At 35.4% G+C, this 21,937-nt stretch overlaps 1 protein-coding gene across 5 annotated transcripts in view; it reads left to right on the top strand.

The window, feature by feature from the left end:
• Positions 1 to 21,937, top strand: part of LOC109534691 (furin-like protease 2) — a 904,557-nt gene that overhangs the window by 775,759 nt on the left and 106,861 nt on the right. Inside the window, exon 1 of one of the 5 annotated variants that reach the window (XM_048670222.1) lies at positions 9,293 to 9,310. The exons of the other annotated variants lie outside the window; for them this stretch is intronic. The gene's annotated coding sequence lies outside the window, so the exon portion shown is untranslated. Of the gene's footprint in view, positions 1 to 9,292; positions 9,311 to 21,937 lie in introns of those variants that run through there. 5 annotated transcript variants of the gene reach the window in all.

Here is a 21,937-nt window from a genome sequence, read left to right as displayed (position 1 = left end):
ACACTTGCCTATACAAGGTGATCTAAAATTGGCGTCATTCCTTTTAAGGGCTAATAGGGGCTTACTTATAGAGTACGACAAAAATATTTTTAAATTTTTATATAAATAATTTCTAGAAGATATTAACAATTGAAAATTGAATTTCAACTTTGTTATTAAGCATTATTTTTAAATTGTTTCATGTTTAATTGGTAGCATATTGGAATACTTAAGCATTCAAAAAGAAAAATTACGATTTTTGCTTCAAACTACGAAAATTTTTGATATTAGAAAAGTTCTCTTCTACAAGTTTTTGATAAAAAATCAAAGCGACAATGATGTTTTTTGTCATTAACAGATAGTTACAGGTAGATAGCCTTTGTCAATAATAACAATAATTTGTCAAACTGCGACTTACTTTGAAGCTCCTTTCACGAATTTCCCGATATGCGTTTAGTTCTCGGGAAATGCCACAATAAGATAGCAGAAGCTCTAAGAACTCGCCAACAAAGTGCGAGGAGAGTGGTTCCAGGAAGATAGTGGACGACAATAGAGGTTCGGGTTCCAGGCACAAAGGAACAAGTATTGGGCATAATTGCAGCAGAGTCTTCCAGGGGTATCTAGAGCCCAATAACTGACACTTTCCCATGCACCAAATAAATATGAGGAAGGGCTACAATTCCTACCACCTTGGCACACAGGCACTAACTTGTTTCGACTTCACGACTCAAATGCATTTTTATTTGTAAATAAATTCGAGGTTATGAGGATATTTCGACGAACATGACATTTGACATTTCGAAGTACGTTCCACTGTTAACGAATCCTGTTTAATTTACCGTTTATCCTTGTCTATTTTACTGTCTCTCTCTCTACTCTGTATAATTCCATGGTTACCGGAGTTTTTAATAATTACGAAGCAACAGGTATTTCCGTAATTGAAAAACATTGATGCCGTCTTTTTGATATAGTTTTTTGCAAATTTCTCAGTTTGTAAGGACTATATGTCATTTAGAAACGTATTGGCTTCAACAGTAAAGGAAGGGGAAAAGCAATTTATAAACAGACAAAACGGAACTATTTCCTGTTGTTGATGTTCACATTCCTTCCTTTTCCTTCTGACTCATAAATTCGGAACGAACTTTATGAGCGATTATCACGAAGTAAACTGGGGAGGCGAAATAATCGAAAACTTGTGGAACCAATAATATAAAGTATTTTTCTTATATGGGGAAGTGTGGATTTTATTAGTGTAAGTAAATAAAAAATATTATTCCCCTGGCATATGTTAGGCAAATACGCTGACGATTGTTAACATTTTTTCCGAACAAAACATCTTTGTCGTAACTTTATGAGTTAGTCATTACCAAGCTACTCTGCTCATTGAGAGATAACTGACGGACTTCAAACTAATTTAAGAAAAGCAAACAACAGGTATTTACGTAAGGTTAATGACGCAGATTACCTTAAAGAACATTGTTGCCATCATTCTGATCTAGTTTTTTGCAAATATCTGTTATTAATAACAACTAAGCCAAACTAACCCAAACTCACACAAAAACCCCTAGAGGAATTTTACAGGAAAAAACATAGTTTTCTCGAAAATCTTTGATCTTCAAATGTCGAAGGAACCAGAGGCTTTTTCTTATTAAAATTCAGGTCCGATTCGTTGTCTTTTGAATCACAAATTGCCGCCGTACTATTTGGATCATGATCAAGGGCAGAAAGACATCTAAGATTGTATCATAACACATTTTTTTCATTTATTTAATATATTAATTCTTCAACGCGATAACTTTATATCAATATATGCTTTTTCTTAACATACTTAAATGTTTGTAGTCGTTTAAAATACAGGGTGATTCAAAATTGGCGCCATTCCTCTGGAGGTGTTGTCTGGCGCTGTTATAGGAGTAGAGAAAAACTAGTAAAAGAAATTAATTGTTATTAAAAACTGAGAAATTTACATCTTCTCAATTCTCAATCTTCACACACATTCACATATGTTTTGTACTGCCGAGTCAACTAAGCCTCCGTACTGCCAAACCCATTTCCAGCCGCCGCGCTAGGATCCAAAAAAAAACAGAATCAGTCGTATTCTGTATATGCGGCGCTACAAGTCACGACTTCAGGCCTGAAGCTCTCCGGCTGCGTGATCTGTGCACGGGACCCTCTCCAGCTCCCGCCACGCACCGAATCCCTTTTGTGTCAACCCGTTTGCCAACTCTCCCAGAGAAGTTGCCCAGTCACGCCACGAGGAGGCCGGTTGACATAGTGACCAATTTTGACCACAGTGGAAACTTTTGAAGATACTAAATTGGTTACTGATATTGCAAGGCCTGCGCATCAGCGCAACATTCGTTCAGCTGAAAATATCGCTGTTGTTGCTCCAAGTGTGGAGGAAGACCCGAATTCGTCGATTCCCCGACATGCTCAACATTTGTGCTTGTCCTACTGCTCATTGTGGCGAATTTTGCAACCGGATGTGAAGCTCTATCCGTACAAAGTCTCAAGACTCAAGACTCAAGAACTTAAGCCTCAAGACCATGGGCAACGCAGAACATACGAAAATTGGGTGATTGAACAACATGCCGTTGATGATGATCTTTCGAACAGAATTTTCTTCAGCCATGAGGCTCATTTTTCGCTCGGTGGTTACGTGAATAATCAGAACAGCCGTATATGGCGCTCTCAAAATCATCAGGTGATCGCAGAGAGGCGTTTGCAGCCTGCAAAGTGACCGTATGGTGTGCATTATGGTCCGGTGGTGTTATTCGCCCGTATTTTTTTGAAACCGATCACGGAAGAGCTATAACAGTCAATTCTGAGCGCTCTGGACACATGTTAATCGATTATTTTTGGAGAGAAATTGAAGATTATGATCTGGAAGACATGTGGTTCCAGCAGGATGGGGCAACGAGTCACACAACACTGGCAGTTAGAGCCCTATTGCAAGAGACATTTCCAGGACGCGTAATTTCGAGATTGAGTTTATTAATCCTCAAACTCTTGAGCAACTTAAAGCCAATATCCGTGAAGTTAGGACCGAGATATTACCGGTAATATACCGAAAAATCATTCGAAATTATTTCAAAAGAATTGAGTCCTATAGGAGGTCCCGTGGAGGACATTTAAATGATATTGTTTTTCGCGTATTCATTACACGTTTAATCTTTATATCGAATTAAAATTTTTGTCTCCATCTGAATACTGTGTGAGTTTTTTTTACTTGGCTTTCCCATGCATAAAATGGATTACCCTATATAGATATAATTCAGATTCGATCAGTCGGAACTGTTGTTTGGATGGCGTTCATTGGACACGCCCGCAGCACGTTTAGGCCACTTGCCTTGGAATTATCGAAAAAAATTTTGAACTCTTTAAAATACATTCGAAGTTTAAATTTAAAAAGATCTAGTAGATATTTTTATTACTCGGAACCAACTTAAAATTTTGCTTTTCGAAAAACTTATCTAGTGACTACGATCAATAACTCCTGACTGATATTTTTTTGATTTGCAATTTTAAGAAATCCTTTCTACTGTTCACAATATAATAATATTGTTTTAATTCTCTGTTGTTATTACTTTAAACTTTCTGAATCAAAGTTGGTTAACTCGTGTATCATTATAACCAGAATCAAATTTTTTAATAATCAAGGTTCGTTCCTACTTGAATCAACTTTTCACTTAAAATTATGGGGAATTAAGTCGCTTCGGCTAGAGTGCTAATATGAAAAGAACGACTATACTTTCATAATGGGTCTTTTTCAACTGTAAAGTTTATAAGTCCGAGAATTTTTGGAATATACATGTCTAAATAGATACCCCAAAATGCCTTTATACCGTTTCCTATGGCCACCCCATTTGTACAAATTTCTAAGCATAATTTATCAAAAAGTTATTGAGTGCTAAAGCCGATAAGTTCTGTTGTACATATTTCACAATGTTTAACTGATCCTTCCATGTACATATTTCCATATTTTTCATTTTCAAGAACCATTAATAATTCCTAACGGTTATGCCCATTACAAACATCATTACTGAATGTTTTCGAATAATATTTGCATTTAGTAAAGATTTTATACGCGATATTCACGTTGCAAATTACAGGTTTATCTGATAAATGATGGCTGATACGTGGAATGATAATGGGGCTATTGACCAGGTTGCCTAACTTTGAACCAGGCATTTTATATAAAATTTCGCATGACCACTAAGACCAATCTGAAAGTAATTTTCCTGAATTCTTAATAGTATTTCCTGTTTGAATGCCTATAAAGTTAGCCCGAAGCATACACGTGAGAATGAAGGAGCTGGGATCATGATTAGTGTTTATTAACGCAACGTCTTAACCTTATATAATATAGAAAATTGTCCTCGAAAAGGCATAGTGCTTCAATTTAAAAATAATAGGAACTTTAATGCGTTTTCTTAATGTTTTATACACACGATGTTTAACGTAATTATGTACGCAACGATTACTAAATATGGATTTTTTTCTGACCTCGACTTGTGCGAATAAACGAGTTGGAAATAAAATAGGTCATAAGTTGTAAAAAATATCTGGGAAACCTGTGGTTATTACCTACGAACTTCTGGTTGCAAGGAAAACATTTATTTCACATGTTTATTGATTTTCATTATTAATGATGGTTAGGTTAGTTAGTTTCAATTATTTGTTAGGAAATTTAACAAATGATTGAAGGGTGCCAAGTGAAAACAAATTAAGCAGTGAGACTGTTATATATTAGATATGCAGCAAGTTTGGGTTTCGCCAAAAATACTGGCTACATATTGTGAAAGATAACACTCTAATGCCCGGTTTCTGAAACGACCTTTATAGTTCCAATAGCCTACACGGTTCTAAGTCAGGAAAATGGATTTCTGTTTTTAGGACCCTTAATTACAACACGGTTAACGTTATCCGTTATTCTGAGAATGCGCATTGGTAAAGAAATAACCATTTACGTTATTAGAGGATAACGTGTTCCTTTATTTACGTACGAGTGGCGGTAACGTGAATAAGCATCACGTTAAAAAGCACGCCGCAGAACGACGGTGTTGACATATTTGACTTATTTCTAATATTATTAATAAAATAAGCGGCTATAATAGAATAATAAATATTTGTAAATTTAAATAAGCCTTTTTCATTGATTAGCTTACCCCATTATTGCGTAATTACGGATTTTACGTGAAAATTGTTTAGGCAAATTTGAACTTTGGCAACGCTACTAACATCGCAAGCACCTTTTCTAACTTTTAACCCATAACCTAACTATTTGATTTTGAATTTTTATTTAATATGTTCGGAATATGTTTCTTCTGAAACCTAATATTGATAGGCGATCTCCAGCCTCAATATTTTCGAAATTAAAAATAGCTCTTCGGTTTGCACCAACAGGTGGGTCAAAGATGTCGTGTAAAATTGAGCCTCTTATTAAATCGTGATCCCCATCTCAATTGATGTGATCTCGATGAACGTGATCTTCAATGTTTTTTTTTTCATCTTAGCCACTTTTTGTTTAATAACAATACAAACTTAAACTAGCTTTCAAACTTTTCCAAACAAAAAAGTTCATTTTATTAAGAATGCCACAAACGCAGTATCAAAAGCTAAAAAACGCACAACGTTATTTGCCCGAACACCTTATTTTTGAACACTGCGCATGATCGCAATAACGTTTAGCGTTTAAGGCCAACGTAATTTTAAGGGGCCTAAAAACTCCTTATTGTAAACCAATAAACGGGCCCTCCCGGACTTTTATATTTTCCATAAGTTGTAGAAGCAACGCGCGCAAGCGTATTTGCCGTTAGTGTCAAAAGTCATAGCAAATCAGCCTTTACTAATAGTCATTAGCCTACTTTATGGACTTGATAGTTATGGGCATCTAACTTTACCGTTTACACACATTGAGGAACACACCATAATTTATTTATGGTTATTATTTTATTTAGCATAGTTATCAAACCAACAATCTACCAAAGCTCATTTCAAAGATAAACATATTTTTTTAAATTTCAATTTATCAAAAGAGATAGACTTTCGAGGCCATTCCTTGAAACTAATGAGTTTTTCGCGTTTTTAGGCCGTCGTTGGGTAGAACTTCTTCTTGACGTTTCGCAAGCACGAGTGGCTTGCGGTGCATAAATACGAACTGCGCGCGAGGAATCGCATCAGAACAGTGTAAGCCTTCAAGCAAACCACCGCGTTAAGAATAAATTCTACCCAACGACGGCCTAAAAACCCGAAATACCCATTAGTTTCAATTTCAATTTAATTTGGGTTATTGCATTTGTACAGTTAATATAAAGCTTTCACGTTTTATGTCAACTTTTATATTTCCTTTTCAATCCTAAAATGTTTTCAATTTCTCTTTGGCAACTCTAGTTTTTCTTTGTTATAATAATTTACAAAAATTTAGCCAACAATAAAAGGCAAACATAATAGGCGCAATCAACGCCAGCGCTTTAATTTTGATTTGAAATAGCACGTATTAGGCAGATTTTATTCCCAATGTAGTAAAACATATTAAATGAAATGAAAACGAGTTTTTTGCAGATAAATGTCACGCGAAGTGAACTGTAAGACATAAAACGACCAACTATGGTTCAAGGAAACATTAAAATGCACTTTTACCATACCTTTATGCTACGATATTTATACAGGAAGATTCGAAATTGGCGCCATTCCCCTATAGGTGTTTTCTGGGGGTGTTCAAAGAGTACAGGAAAAATGGTATAAAAATTATTATTATCAAAAACTGAGATATTTACAAAAACATAGATCAGAAGGTCGGCACCAATGTTTTTCAAGGTCATATGCCTCAATAACATCACGTAAATACCTGTTGTTTCATAAATATCAAAAGCTCAAGTAACCATAGAAAGACACAAAAAGTTACATTGAAATAAGTTGGGATAACATTAAATTCTTACACATCTACACTACCCTACAGTTATGAACACACTATAGTTTGTTCATAGTTATAAAAATAGTCCAGAATCAAAATACGATACTGTTTTTATCCATCAAACAAAAAGTTAATATCAGCTAATGTTAAAAAACACTCCATTATTGCTGTACCTCACGTTTCCTCACCCTTCTCGTAGCTTTTAGTATCGAGCTCCATCTAAATTCAAAGCAAAGTTACTGATAACTTCCATTCAATCTGTATTACCGATGTTCTGCAAAGTGTTCTGTTTTAATACACCTCTACGAAAAAATCGAGCTGTGTTTGGTCTGGAAATCACGCTCGTCATTTAACCGGCCGGCGACTACCGGCTACCTTATCAGCAAAGAATTCTTGTATAGGTGATATAGTCCCGTGTTATGTCCCGGGTACCATTTTTTGCAAAAATATTGAAAATTTCATGTAGATACATATTTATGGAAAGTTGAATATACCGTAGATCGGTTTAAGGTCATTTTTAAAATTATCGGAACTGCAATTCGTGAATTGATTATTCCATACCAGACATTAACACACACCGGTGTACGATAAAATTTATCTTTTTCTGCAGCAAGAATGGTAGGACTCTCTTTTAAACATTCATTGTGTAGGGATGGCCGATTAAATTAATAAACTTTCGTTCCTTCACTATATTTCGGCAATTTATTAATTCACTAAGGAGACTACTAAAAATCACTAAAATCCAAAAACACATCAAAAATCTTAAGATGGCGGAACCCGCTAACCCAAAACGTCTAAACTCAAAAATGGGCCCGACCATGTTGCCAATGTAAGCCTATTCCGCTAACCATGCGGTTGCCATACCAAACTCCTACAATTGATTCAAAAAATTTAAATTGTTGGTCCATATTTTTCAACGATTAGAAAATTTACAATTTATTACCAACCTTCTAATGTCCATAGGCAGTCACCTCGGTGAGGTCTTGAAGAGGACAGTACTGGTAATGCTGCTAAAGTTATTGAATGTGCCATAGAATAATCAACTGCAAATTCCTAACTGATTTGTAAAGCAGTTCGAGTAAGTAAACGCTTTAAAATTTGATAAAATGTCAACTACAGTCTGTTCGTTAATTATGTAAATTTTTTACGGCGTTTCTTGCTCTTGCACCAAACTGATTTTTCTGCCTAAATTGACGAAATACGATAATAAATCGTCGGCGGTTGGTAACTGACAGAACAGGAAGGAATCCATACTTTTATTTCAGTGCAAGCAATATCACGCTTTAACTGGCATACGGAGTTATGACTTCATGGCTCTGCACGGGTTACTGAGGCATACTTGGAAATAATGGGAAAATGTTTTTAAGTATGTAATTACTTTCAACCCTCTTATTAAGCGGTAATCTAAGAAAGTTCAATAGTAATTTGACAAACTGCTAGTACAAATTCTAGCATATAAAAAATTAAGTGTATGGTATTACCCACCGACAAATTGATTAATTAATGGGCGTGTTCTTCCTGGTTCCTTGGACACATCAATCTAAAAACTGTCAGTTTTCAAATATTGAGTTTGTAATATAATGTAATATAGTAGTTTCAAATACTGAGCTGTCCCTTTTTTATATCTCCTTATTAAATTAACCTGTGACCTTCATTGATTTTCGAATAAGGTAACATACAGGGTGATTCAAAATTGGTTTCAGTCCTCTGGAGGTGTTGTCTGGGAATGTTTTGGCAATACAAGAAAAATAGTAAAACAATTATTGCTATTGATAACTGAGATATTTGCAAAAAGCTAGATCAGAAGGATGGCAACAATGTTTTTGAAGGTAATCTGTCTAATTAACATTACGTAAAGACCTGTTGCTTCGTAATTATTCAAAACTCCGGTAACTATTGAAACACAAACACAACGATAGGGGGATACGGGAAATTGGGAATTAAATATTTCGAGGTTATGATATTCTAAAATTGTCACTATTGTATGTTACTATGGCTTTCCCCAGAACTAATTGGATATCCGCAAATTCCTGAAAGGAGCTTCAAAGTAAGTCACAGTTTGACAAATTATTGTTCATATGTTCATATTATGTTCATTGGGACATGTCATTAAACAATGGCAAAAAACATCATTGCCGCTTTGACTTTTCATAAAAATATTGTAGAAAAGTACTATTTCAACATCAGAATTTTTCGAAGCGAAGTAATATGGTAATTTTTCTTATTATACCATTCTGCAATATTCCTGCACTGGAACAGTAACACAATTTTATAGTAATATAGCGGCTATAAAACCATATATCAGTGAGACTTGTATTGACAAAACAATAAAACCGGTAACAGAGCTCAAATCGGACACGGTATTTGTTTTGAAAAATAATTTGCACCGAGTACAGACGGAACTTACGTATTCTTGTAAGTTGAAGTAAAGCACTGTAAATAATGGTAAATAAGTGGCGGAAAAGGCGCACAGGCAAAAAAATTATGTACATTTTTTTCCCAATAGGATAGAATACATTTCCTAGTGCTTTAAACATTTTTATTGACTCCGACTTTTCATTTCAACTGTGTGTAGAAACTGTGATGAACTGTGACCAGTTGAAACCAATTTTGGATTACCTCAATCCATTTTTATTTTTTATTATTTTTAATCCCTTGATTGTAAAAATGTTAAATGTCTGGTTGTCTTTTAAACATTTTGCAAATTTAACTTTTATCGTAATATTTTGACTCGTTTTTAACTGATTTGGCCTCGTTTTTTGCAACCATTTCTTTCGTACTCATGGAGGTTGTGCTTGTGTTGTGAATTCAGTGGCAAGTAAGTTTTTTGTTCAATATCTCTAAATAGGCTTATTATTTTCGTGTTTTTTTTTATAGCAATTGGTGCAAAACAGTTTTATTGAATCTTATTCCTCTAAATTTGTCAGTTTAGAGATAGGAACTTCAACCGATCTAACAGGAAATCATCGGAATTTCCATCAAAAAATAAGATTAGCTTGAACTTGAATAAAATGCACCATGTCATGCATTTTCCCTTCTCCTTACTAATATACAGGGTGATTCAAAATTGGCGTCATTCCATTTAAGTGGTAATAGGGGCTCACTTGCAAGGTACTAGAAAAATTACTGAATTCTTTTTTTTTTTATAATAATTTCTACTAGATATTAACAGTTGAAAATGGAATTTCAACTTTGTTATTGACAATTATTTTGAAAGTGTTCCATGTTTAATTGGTAGCATATTGGAATACTTAAGCATTTGAAAAGAAAAATTACGATCTTTGCTTCAAATTACGAAAATTTTTCATATAAAAACTTTCTAAAAAATCTTCTACAATTTTTTGATGAAAAGTCACAGCGGCAATAATATATTTGAGCATTAACAGATAATTACAGGTGGATAGCCCTTGTCAACAATAACTATAATTTGTCAAACTGTGACTTACGTTGAATTTCATTTCACGAATTTGCGGATATGCGATTAGTTCAGGGGAAATGCTACAGTAACATCGCAGAACCTGAAAGAACTCACCCCAACACGGGGCGAGGAGAGTGGTTCCAGGAAGATAGTGGACGACAATCGATTTTCGAACAAGGAACAAGTATTGAACATAATCGAATCAGGGCCTTCCAGGAGTACTCAGAGCACAATAACTGACACTTGCCCAAGCACCAGATAAATACCGAGGAAGGGAGACATTCCTACCACGTATGTAAGATACACATTAAACCAATGGATTACTGAACACCGGTATAAATTGAGCAAGAGTTAATTAACCGAATACAAGAAGCTGCTCGAGAAGAGTGCATAATAAGGTGATTGTACATAGACGTACTTGTTGGGAGTTACAGATTTAAACGTAACGGACTGGTTTCGTAATTTATAAATAAGTTAATAATTCGAGGTTATGAGTATCGAAAAAGGTTCCGTCATTCAACAATTCCCGTTGAATTTACTGTTTACCCTTGTCTTTCTTATTGTCACTTTCTCTATTTTTCCATGGTTACCAGATTTTTAAATAATTACGAAGCGACAGGTATTTATGTAATGTTAATTAGGCAGATTACCTTGAAAAACATTGTTTCCGTTTTTCTAATATCGTTTTTGCAAATTTTGCATGTTTTTAATAACAATTAATTGTTTACTATTTTTGCCGTACTCCCAAAACACCGCCAGACAACACCTCCAGAGGAATGACGCCAATTTTGAATCATCCTGTATAAGAATCGAATTACATATTTAGAAGTCATCCAAATATCCGCAAAGAGTATTCAAGCCAGATATAAAACAAACAAGCTGATGTATGTGCTCGCATCACATTTGACATAAGTCTCCTTAAGACTTATGTAAACTCAGGTAATAAAATGCCGAAATGTATAAAACCACATCTGCCTGAAGCAGTATTGCAAAACTCAAATAAAAATGCACTTCGATGGAAATTCGAAATTTACATAGTTCGTGTACAATTCAAAAATATATCCAGGAGATACTGTGCACTTTTGCAAGTGAGTATTGGTTTAAGCTAAAATCGAGGATATATTTAAATTATCATCCGATGGTTTTTAAATATTTAAATAAGTTTAAATAGTATCTGTCTAGTATCGTTAAGTTCCAACAAAGTCCATGTAAAGTTTATAAATACATGTTGAGAATTTGTCTAATGGCTATGGCTGAGTGAGTCGAATTTCCAGTTTTTACTTCAAACATTAAAACCAATTTGTTTACTTCTACTATAGTAAATTATTTAATATTCCTTTGCTGTGTGCAAAGTCATAGTAATTGTCGGTCGGAATAACCCGTGTCTATTTAAAAAATATATGAATGGCAGTTTTCTGGAAGTGCAATGATCATCTGGAATACAATTTTTGATTCTTTGGTAACTGTTTTCTATGACGATGACCTGACTCGCCATTTGAAAGTGTAAGTTACGTATTCCAGCGTTTTCGAGCATTTGAATAACCCATATATCGAATATTGCGATACGGTCAATCAAATATAAATGATAAATTTGTTATCCATACAGTTGCCAAAGGGCACCAATTCTATTTCTTACATAGATAGATTTATTTTTATCTATCGTTAACTTCATGCTATCGTAAAAGCAACATTTTTCCTAATATAAATAAGCCAATCGTAAATTCAGCGGAAAACGATCTCGAAATAAAAATTTAACACCCCATTTTTCCGTGTCAACGTCGGAAGAGGATAAATACACCCTGTATCTGATTTAGAACTGCGCTATAAAATAGAAGGTAATATAAATTTAAATTTTATCAAACATTTGAAGTTTCTCGACATTCCTTTTGGATACTTTCCACGAACCTAAATCAATCCCGATATACGATCCGATGGAAATAAAATATGTTTACCTTAGTTCGTCAATGTCTCGGGAACGCAATTTATGAGGTGGAATGTAACTTATCAGCTTGTTCCGTGTGTGAGATCAAAATTCATGCTCACGAAAAGCGAGCTAGCAGTTTAATTAAGAAAGAAATCTATCTGGATATTATCAAGAGTATATCGGTACAGTATAATAGTGTGGAAAAGATAAATGCGTTACTTTCTTCGCTGAAGGCTTTTGTGAGCAATTTTGTATCTTGCTGGCTGAAGCTGACATGCAGCTCAACTTTATTTTTACTTAACCTTATCTATAAGTAACATCTCAGATGCATCAACAAATTTATCATGCTTATTGAATTGCTTTTGCCTATGAGTCAATGTAGGGCGGGCGTTTTAGAGTTGCGCAACAAACGCATAAAAAGAAATCCTCTAAGGGAAATATGGAAAAAAGGTCATGGGAAAATGGGTCAAAAAATGAGTCGTTTTGCAGACACATTTTCAAATTTTAATTCCCAGTTTGCAAGTTAAATATTGGTTTATTAAATATCGCTTTTATACGTTGCACCGGCTCATCACACGTTGTCGTATTTCTTCGAAAAACAAAACCGGAGTGCTTTGAATAGCCACCCAAAAATCGAAAGTAGTTTGAACTAATTAATCCGAATTGAATCTAGAAAAGTTTTTGATTAGTAAAATCTTTTCCAGACATTGATTAATACAAATCCGATAAACCATGTGAATGTAGGAATCTATAGCTAAGCTATCGGTATCTTCTACAGTGTTCACAAACAGATGCTAAATTGCAACTTAAATTTTGTAAAAAAAATGGCAAATATATTGTGTTATGGATTCAGCATCATTAGGCTTGGATGGCAACTTTTTATCGGAGGGCGGTTGCACTTTACCCAAACAATGCTTACCCGTTTTAGCGTTAGCGAGTTTAAAAATCTGTTAAAAAAATGTTGATGTTCAGTACTATAAATTTAAATTAATAAATGTAGTTGATTATGCGACTATATTTCAATTAGCAAGAAATTATTTATTTATGTTGTATTTTTGGCGATTAAGCCACTATGAAAAAATTAGTACAAAAAAAAGAAATATTGTTTGCAAGTTTTAAACATTGGAAGTATGTTCAAAATACACGCAGTAACCAGAAACATTTCAAAACCAAGAATGTGCTTAAAGTAGCGATGGTAGCCCATTAGGAAGTAAGTCCCTTTGCATAGTATGCTCAAAATTAGGGCAGTTTATCTCATTCAACCAGTTATTAAATATTTTCTGAAACAAAGTTACTTAGCGAATGTATTACTGATCTGTGCCCGAACTAGCAAAGCAAATTCCCAAAACATCATTAATTTTTCTGCTAAAACAAAAAACTTGTTCGATACTTTATATTTCCCAACCCATGACTCCTACAAATAACACCATACTCTATGAAGTGTCTATTTTTTGGGGCTGGCCATTTTCCGAATTTCCAGTCCGAGCTGTAAGCCAAATTTACGATCTTCAATAAATATTTGATACCTCGAGAGTGAACTATGCACCTTCGGCCGCTCACATTTCCTTTTATATGAAGCCGTAAAAATAAACGTATAAAACATATTGAGTTATAAATGAAGTATGAACATACTCGACCTAGGATTTGATTTGTTTGCTCATTATTTCGAAGTATCCACCAAACAATGAAATTATTATACTGTTGGGAACAGTGCTGTCAATGTAGTTTGCATATTCATAAGTTTATAAAATCATTTCGAACTTAGATTATAATATATGTATGCAGGGGGAGTTCGAAAATGTTGCTTGAAAATTTCAAAGGGTGATTCGACATTAAAAAGTGTATGCGCCAAGTTCATAGAGCCGTACCGATATATAAAGGAGCTGACGTGCCTTACATTTAGATTACTGAAATAATCATTATTAAATATGTTTTTTACTTGCTTACCATTTGTTAACATATTTGGCATAGATTCTGAACATTAATTCAGGTAACTGATTTTTTACTTTTAGATATAAATTTTTATTTTTTGTTTCCCAAAAGCTAGACGAACCCAAACCAACAAAGTACAAATCAAAACAACCTATAGAACACAGGAAACGTGTACTAGTTGCGTAATCATTAATAATGAATTATTTTTTATTATTATATTTTTTTTTTCCTGGGTTTCAGTCAAAATGTGAAATTTTACAAATCATTAAAACATCCATTAGTTCTTAAGGAAAAAATATTGTTTTGAGAGAGCAAAACATTTGAAAAACTTTCCTCATAATTGGAAAACATTGGATTTTTTATAGGCTTGGCTGTCTTTGGCTTGTTGCCATTGTCTTGGCTTTTTCTAATTATTATATCCTCGTTGTCAAAATCGAAATTATGTAACATTTTGTGTGCATGTTGTGTTAATGCTATTTTATTTTCATCAGTATTTCTCACACTATATTTATGTTCGTACATTATTTTTTTTAACATTGCTTATTTTGCCCTATACAGGATGATTCAAAATTGGCGTCATTCCTCTGGAGGTGTTGTCTGGCTGTGTTTTAGGAGAACAGAAAAATAGTTTAAAAAATAATTGTTATTAAATACTGAGAAATTTTCAAAAAACTATAGCAAAAAGACGGCAACAATGTTTCTCAAGGTAATATGCCTAATTAACATCGTAATTATTTAAAACTCCGGTAACCATGGAATTATACAGAAAGTCAGGAACTATACAATAAAATAGACAAGAATGAACGGTAAATTCAACAGGATTCGTTGACTGTGGAAAGTACTTCTAAATGTCAACTGTCTTCTTCGTCGAAATATCCTCATAACCTAGAATTCATTTTTACAATTAAAATACATTTGTCATGTAAATGTAATCGAAACAAGTTAGTGCCTCTGTAATCTCTTTATTATCCACTGTTATCGAGCAGCTTGTAGTATTTGGATAATTAATTCCTGCTCAGTTTGTACCAGTGTTCAGTACTCCAATGGTATAATCTGTCCTTGTGCTGTGTGTATTTTCCATACGTGGTAGGAATGTAGCCCTTCCTCGTATTTATTTGGTGCTTGGAAAAGTGTCAGTTATTCTGCTCTGATTACCCCTGGAAGGTTCTGCCGCAATTATGTCCAATACTTGTTCCGCTGCGTCTGGAACCCAAACATCTATCGTCCACTATTTTCCTGGAACCACTCTCCTCGCCCTTTGCCCTAATTAGGCAACCCTTGTTATTTTCAAGTATTAAATCGGTTCCAGAAATTATTTTGAGATGCGGTATTTGCGGTTTGGTTCATTTCTCCCTGTGCTTTGAAATGCGTGTAAAATAACTTGATGGTAGCATTTTGAGAGGAATGATAACATTTATGTGGTATTTCCAATACATACTTTCCAAGATACAGCCGCTTACAATCCTTATTGCGACACCCTGTATATACAGTATTTGGTACATCTATTCAGTCTTAGGTTTCAGTTTTGCGAAACATTCAGTTGATAAGATGTTTTTTTACTTTTCCGCAATTATAATGTTGTGTGTGTAACATTTTTTTATGAAAACGTCCTTTAGAAATTAGTTCCAATGTCTCAATGACAGGTCATTTCTAAGAGATTGCGCATTTTCGAAAAGGGTGCTTTGAAAACAAGTGCTGTCATCTATCATTCAATTACACGATTTAATACATTTGATTTTTACGTATACGTCTCATTACAAGATTTTTAACGAGCATCGTTTTTCATTGATGCATAGAATACATTTTCTTTCTTTGCATACATTAATAATTGTTCATTATCCAGTCCGGCATACTAAAGAATCGAGTGACCAAGTTACCTCTTGCAGAGCGCATTCAATTTTTTTATTATTTTAAGTAAGGCGCAAGTAAAATTATATCCACTTATCCAGACAACTTTTTTTTGCTTGTGTCCGTCACTGACAGCTCATGTTAAATAGTTTTGCCTTGAAAGATCCATAATCTCCCAGCCTGATATTAGAAAAAAGCCTTCAACTTTTTGAGGTTTTATTATTCAGAGACCTCTTCCAACACATGCAGCAAAATTGGTAACGCAGAGCAGCAACACATTATTTTTCGTAGTTCCGGCGATAAATCCTTGACAGGTAAAAATTTCTTCAATTTTAGGAATACTGATCTACCTTGCTCAATTCTCGTTAGAATAGTTTCTGTGGGTACTTCTTCTATTAAAAGTCTGTGACTTGTACAGATTTCCTATATTTTGCAAGCTGGGGCAGGCTGATCTTTAATTTATATTGATTACTACATTTAAAACGATGCCATTGAGGGCCAGCGTGGCGATGGGATACGTCCCTAATGATTGGCGGTCAGCGGAAGTAGTCTTTATACCAAAACCCGGTAAAAAGGATTACACCGAGGCCAAATCATTTAGACCCATAAGTTTAACGTATTTCCTTGTGAAAACGTTAGAAAAGATGATAGACCGATGGCTAACAGAGAAAGTCCTCGTCAGGACCCCGCTGCAGAGTAACGAGCATGCATACAGGAAAGGAAGGTCGACAGATACGGCTCTCCATGCCCTGGTGCACAAAGCTTAATAGGAACATCAAGGTAAGGAAGAGACACTAGCCCTCTTTTTCGACGTGGATGCCGCTTTTGATCAGGCCAGAAGGAGTAATATCTGCATTGCTCTTAAATTAAAAGAGGCTCCCGGTTCAGTAATAAACTGGGTCCGTATTTCGATAGGGAGCCGCATGGCTAGTACCTGCCTGCGGCGCGTCTGGCTGGGGATCCAGGTGTGGGGGGCCTGTCCACAATGGAGCTGCCTTTTCCCCCGCCTGTGGTGTCTGGTTATGGACAAGCTCCTGTGGCAATTAGACGGGGAGAGCATCTACGCGCAAACCTATGCGGACGACACCCTAGTCCTCGGCAAGGGGAAGTTTCTCGGCGTTGTTTGCGAGAGAATGCAGGTTGCATGTAGAATAGTAGATATATGGTGGATCGATGCCGGATTATCAGTTAACCCTAGCAAAACGCAGGTCATGCTCTTAACAAGGAGAAGAAAAATAAATAATTATAAGGCACCGATTTTGTATGGAAGGCGTCTTACCCGCGTGGGAAAGGTCACGTATCATGACCCAGACACTAAACTGACGTGGAACCTCCACGTAGAAAAAGCCAAGCAGAAGGCTACTGTCACTATGTGGCACCTTCGAGGGGCGCTGGAAAAAAACTGGGACCTAAAACCACATATTATGAAGTGGTTGTAGACTGCCGTTATAAGACGTGGGGAAGGCGTGTCTGCAAAGACTGGCCTACTTAGCTATGACGGGCGCAATGAGGACGACAACGAGTATAGCAATAAATATCCTCCTAGGCCTCCCTAACCCTGTGGATATGCAGGCCACTGCGGCGCTACTGAGGATAGAATGTAGCTCTAGAAGTCATGACAACCACCCACCTCAGGAACATACAAAAATATGGAATGCCGTGCGCCGGAATCTTCCAATCTTAGGTGGTTCCACCTGACAGCGGACCTAAGTTCGAAAGGACATTTAAGGTGGAAATGCCACCAAAAGAAAGTTGGCATACTAGGACAGTGGCCGTCTGAAAGGGGATGCAATGTTGGTACACCGACGGCTCACGGGTGCTCATTAAGGAATGGTCTGTGGCAGGCTTCTACCGAGAAGGCACCAACAGGAGAGCGTCCTTTTCGTTTGAACTCTGGATGACAGTGCTTCATGGGTGGGGAAATTACAGAAGAACTAGAGGGAGTGATCGAGATCTACTCCAAGAGCCAGGCTACCAAGTGTTAATATAGGTCGCAGACTGATCCAGGATTGCTGGGATGCCCTGAACAAAGTGGCAGAACAAAAACAAGTAAACCTGGTGTGAATGTTCCGCGCACATGGGGTTTGCGGAAAACCTCGCATAGGGTTAAGTAATCGACAGGTAGCAAACGCTCTAAATTTCTGGGCTCTTAGAGGCATCTCAGAGTTGTGGAGAAAGGCAGAAGAGTGTAGACAAGCCAAAGAGGTGATAGGAACCCCAAGTGGTGCCAAGGAAACATCCAAATGGTTTATGTCAAGGAGTCGGCCCTGAGAACTCTGGTTGGGATCATAACAGGCCACTGTGATCGAAATACCTATACCTACTAGAAATTGTTGATAGCCCTTTGTATACACAATGTGGGATCCGGAGGAAACATCATGCCACCTATTAGGAGTCTGCCATCGCTGGTCGTCTACTTAGCGGCGCCTCCTTGGGGCCTCCTAGTAGAACTGGGGGTTCCACACTCTCGCAACTCAAATTGTCTTCCTTGCAGTGGAGACGGATCCTTGCCTTTCAGGCAAGGAAAGTCAGGGAAATAGAACGCTTGGAATACGTGATGTTTTTGATGGGTGTGTCGTCGACTAGTGCTCCGGAATACTTACCCTAGAATACTTTCCGATTAAACCTACACTGTGGTCTCTAATGAAAACAACATATAACAACTGCAGATTTTAGATGTCAAAATAATAAGGTTTACCTTATTATAAATTTGTCCTTTCGTCTATTTCGATTGTTTCTGTTTGGATTGTAGCTTTTGGACTTTTAGTTACGGATCACAATTCTTCAGTTTCAAGGGTATTTGCCTGTTCTACTTGTGAATTAGAAAATTTGTGGTCGACAGTCAGATTATCTCAGCAGCTGGTTCTTGCAGCTTTTGAATATGTATGTGATGTTAGCGATGTTGATGCCTTGACTACGTTTATACTTTCTTCTGGCTTTTCTATTAACTAGTATGTTTAGTAGTTTAGTCTCTCTAGGTTCCAATTGTATACTCGTTATTTTCGACAACTGCCTTCAACGTATACAGCCTTCTTTTTGGTAAATTAAAAAAGAGTTTCTAATTACCAGAACTGAATCTATGTAAAACTGCAACAATATATTTCCGAGTTTGTTTCTTTCGCCCAGGTGAAGGCCAACGTAGTATAATAATAGAGGTAGTATTAATATTACTATTCAAGGTAACTATTTACAATTATACATTCTGGTTATGGCAAGTTGTTTCTAAAGCATTCTTTGTGGAAATGTCACTAATTCAAACATTGGAATATATACTTTTCAAAGTATATTTTCGAAAACGGCTCAACTTTGTGTTTTTAAGGGCTCTTTGCGCACAAAGCAAAAAAATAAAAAAGCATAACTTTCAAATTCACAGCAATGATAATTTCTAATCACCCCTCAAATTTTGATGCGTTATTTCCGAACTTCATGTACATTTATAAATTTTGAACTTGTTCATTATTCTTTAAATAACTACGCTCCGAATTTCAAATAAAAAATAAAATGCATTTAAATATTTAATTTAAGAGACTTAACTCCCACTTTAGTAGGTTGTTTGCACCAGAAAATAGTTCTCCATGTTTTCAGAGGTGTACATTTAAGAATATACCTATAACTAAATAACTTTCCACGCATACAATTCATTCCAAGCAGACCTGTTAGCATATCTGCATATTGCTATGGTTGGTTGCTTACTACAGCAAGTACGTACCCACTAACAAATTAAAGTGCTTGTGTTTAGTAGCGCAAAATCTTCATACTTAAATGGAATAGAGATAAGCCTCGCCCAAATAGTGGTCATTATTTTCCAATTTAAAACGTCGTATCATTTCGCTTATCTACCCGGGCGGCTATAATATACGCATTTGCATCAAAAGTACATAAAAACTTTGTCCAAAAGACTTTAACACAGACAAGTGAGTCGCTGGAAAACGGAATACAAATATGAGGGCTATAAAGTTCTGAATTTAGGGCAAAATTATGCAATGCAGTTTAGATGTGTAAACTCTAAGCCGGCTAATTAGATTTTTAAACGATAATTGTATCTCAGAAATGGTAATAATAGAGCATTTTTATTATCTTTTATTATTTTTGCAGCTTATTTCGGTACCGTACACTTTACATCGAAGAATATGTTAATATAAGAATATTTTAAAATTCTTTAAGATTACATTTTGTACAGTTTTCCTTTAATTGCTCGCTTTGCAAAAAAAATGCACGCAGTCCTCTTTGAAGAATTTTGGAGTAATTTTGTAGACTCGCGGAATTTTTGACTGACTCTGTAGAATGCAGAAAACGGCTCTTCCTTCAAAACATTACATTTTAACTTATTTAGATAAAGACAAGTAGAAGAGTATGCCCTAAATGTGAAAATTTCGTGCAGCGTTTTTCGAAAAATACTCTACAAGTTCAGAGTTGTGCGTTTAGTAAATAAGAGTGTGCTCTAAGTGTAGTCAACATTTCTTAAAACCTTCAAAAATTCATTCAAATGACACGAAATCCTGAATTTTGTGCGCTTCGTAAATGCTGATTTGAAAGTAAACGTTTTTACGCAAGTGCAGAGTCTTCAATAAAAAATGCTAGCTTGCAAAGTAAAGCCAATAGAAATTTGAAAGATTGACATTCTGTGGAACACGTTTTTTTGTTTTTGATTAATTAAATTTTGGAGTAAACTTACAGCTAAATGTCTGATATTCAAATTTTGTGTGACTTTTTGTGATAAATCCACCAGAATTTACTCACTCACGTTGTTATAACATAATCGAATTACTAATTCTCTATCCAACGATATAAAAATGAACTCCTTGACTCAAAGTCCAAAAGGCCTGCATTATGTTTCAGTCGACTGCTCAATTAAAAACAGAACTTGCAATACTAAAACTTTTGACATTTTAACAAAAAAAACCGTTCTTTGGAGGCAAGCTTCAGATGCAAGATGTAGGAAAATTCAGCTAGATGGAAAAATACAAACCGCATAAAATACTGCCAAATAAAAAAAAAAACAATAAAAATCTTGAATTAAATATTTAAGAATATTCAAAAATTGCTAAAATTTTCCTTTAAGAAAAAAATAAAAAAATAACATAAAATAAAAGCCGCCCCGTCGTTATACAGGATTTCTCATAATTTATTTATAAAAATTTTTAATAAAGCAAAATTTAAAATAATAATTTTAAATTAAATAACGGGTTCTTTTAAAATACATCTACGCATCAACGATACCAAATCCACGCTACGAGTCAATTGCTGAATACGGGAATAAAATTTCTACATGTATGGACACGGCAACCAGGGTCAAAGTAATGCTAAGCTTACCGAATGCTCCGTCGTGTAACATAGCAAGAAATAAAAAATGTGTTTAGTACAGCAGACAATCTGTCCAAAGCCAATCTTATTTGAAATTAGCAAAGCCAAGAGAGAACAATATGGAGAACCCATAAAACTTCAGTTGCTTTTCGGAAAGCTAAACTCACTTTAAGCTAAAAGATTTATAGATTAGAGATCATGCTTACCAGCTTTCTGCAAGCTGGGACCCCATCCTCCATTTTTTGCAGATTAATCCTCAAGACGTTCACTAAACTTTTAGAAACTACCACACTTGCCACAAGGGCCAGAATTATTTCATATTTCCTTTTTAAGAACGCGATTCACACGACACAAAAGATAATCGACCGATTTCGTCCACTGTCGGTAGCACACTGAATATTCACACATCTTTTCGAAAAAATCAGGCACCGAAGTACAGAATAAACATGATCAGATAATCATTCTTATGTTCCCCCTTTCGATGATGCATTGTTGTCGTTGCGCTGCTCTTGCTTGACAGTTCGATTTCAGTTTATTTATTGTTGAGATTTTTGTAGAAAGTGCCACGTTTCCAAAGGAAAATGTCACGTTCCATCGCCGATATTTCACTAATTTA

This window comes from Dendroctonus ponderosae, unplaced genomic scaffold (genome assembly GCF_020466585.1).
Source record: "Dendroctonus ponderosae isolate FM_Combo_2020 unplaced genomic scaffold, Dpon_F_20191213v2 Dpon_F_20191213_1, whole genome shotgun sequence".
Taxonomy (NCBI): Eukaryota; Metazoa; Arthropoda; class Insecta; order Coleoptera; family Curculionidae; genus Dendroctonus; species Dendroctonus ponderosae.
Note: the sequence above shows the minus strand (reverse complement) of the source record. Positions and strands in the feature narration are given on the sequence as shown.